The sequence below is a fragment of the Myotis lucifugus genome, unplaced genomic scaffold, assembly GCF_000147115.1.
Source record: "Myotis lucifugus unplaced genomic scaffold, Myoluc2.0 scaffold_24, whole genome shotgun sequence".
Classification (NCBI taxonomy): Eukaryota; Metazoa; Chordata; class Mammalia; order Chiroptera; family Vespertilionidae; genus Myotis; species Myotis lucifugus.
In genome coordinates, this window is record NW_005871072.1 from 1,313,744 (window position 1) to 1,314,663 (window position 920).

Below are 920 nucleotides of genomic sequence, written 5' to 3' on the forward strand. Positions count from 1 at the left end.
ATTAAGTTCAAGTAAAGGGAAAATTGATCTAAGGTGCTTGAGCTTAGGATGGGGGTTTTATGATTGGAATGGAACAAAAGGAACAATTTTGTAATGTTAATAATGTTCTACTTCTCACTTGAATATTAGTTATATACTTAGGTTTACCTGTTAATAATGTGGATTTTTTTCAATAGATGGAATTACACATATGTTGATATATATGCGATTTGATATGTATACTATTTTGTTGTATTAACAACAAGCTTCAAAACTTCATATGTCAAATTTTTTTAAGCTGTTAACATCATAGATATTTTTTACGCTTAAAAATGTCGAGGAGCTGAGCGTGGGGTTTTCCTGGGCAATCTGGGCAGCAGCTCGGTGGGTGACATGTCCACTGTGGGTGGGGAGAAGCCTGGGGACGCGGGGGGCGAGGGCACCGAAACTGCCCGCCCCTTCAGCTTCAGCCCGGAGCCCACGCTCGAGGACATCGGCCGCCTCCATGCTGAATTTGCTGCTGAAAGAGGCTGGGACCAGTTCCACCAACCTCGGAACCTCCTCCTGGCCTTGGTGGGGGCAGTGGGGGAGCTGGCAGAGCTCTTTCAGTGGAAGCCCGACGGAAGGCTGGTCCCCAAGCCTGGCCCCCTAAGGAACGGGCGGCCCTTCAAGAGGAGCTTAGTGATGTCCTCATCTACCTGGTAGCATTAGCAGCCCGCTGCCGTGTGGATCTTCCCCAAGCAGTGCTCTCCAAGATGGACACCAACCGGAGACGCTACCCAGCACATCTGTCCCGCGGCTCTTCTCGAAAGTATACAGACCTGCCCCACGGGGCCACCTCTGAAGACCAGACTGTGGGGACTGCAGACCTTGCCTGTGAGTCCACAGGTCAGGCCTCAACCTAGAAACATGGAATCAGATCTGCAGCTCAGCATGGCATG

The 920-nt window shown here is 50.0% G+C and overlaps 1 pseudogene; it reads left to right on the forward strand.

Annotated features, from left to right (window-relative positions):
• The first annotated feature begins 337 nt into the window (after positions 1 to 337).
• LOC102426676 lies at positions 338 to 901 on the forward strand (annotated as a pseudogene).
• The last annotated feature ends 19 nt before the right edge of the window (positions 902 to 920 follow it).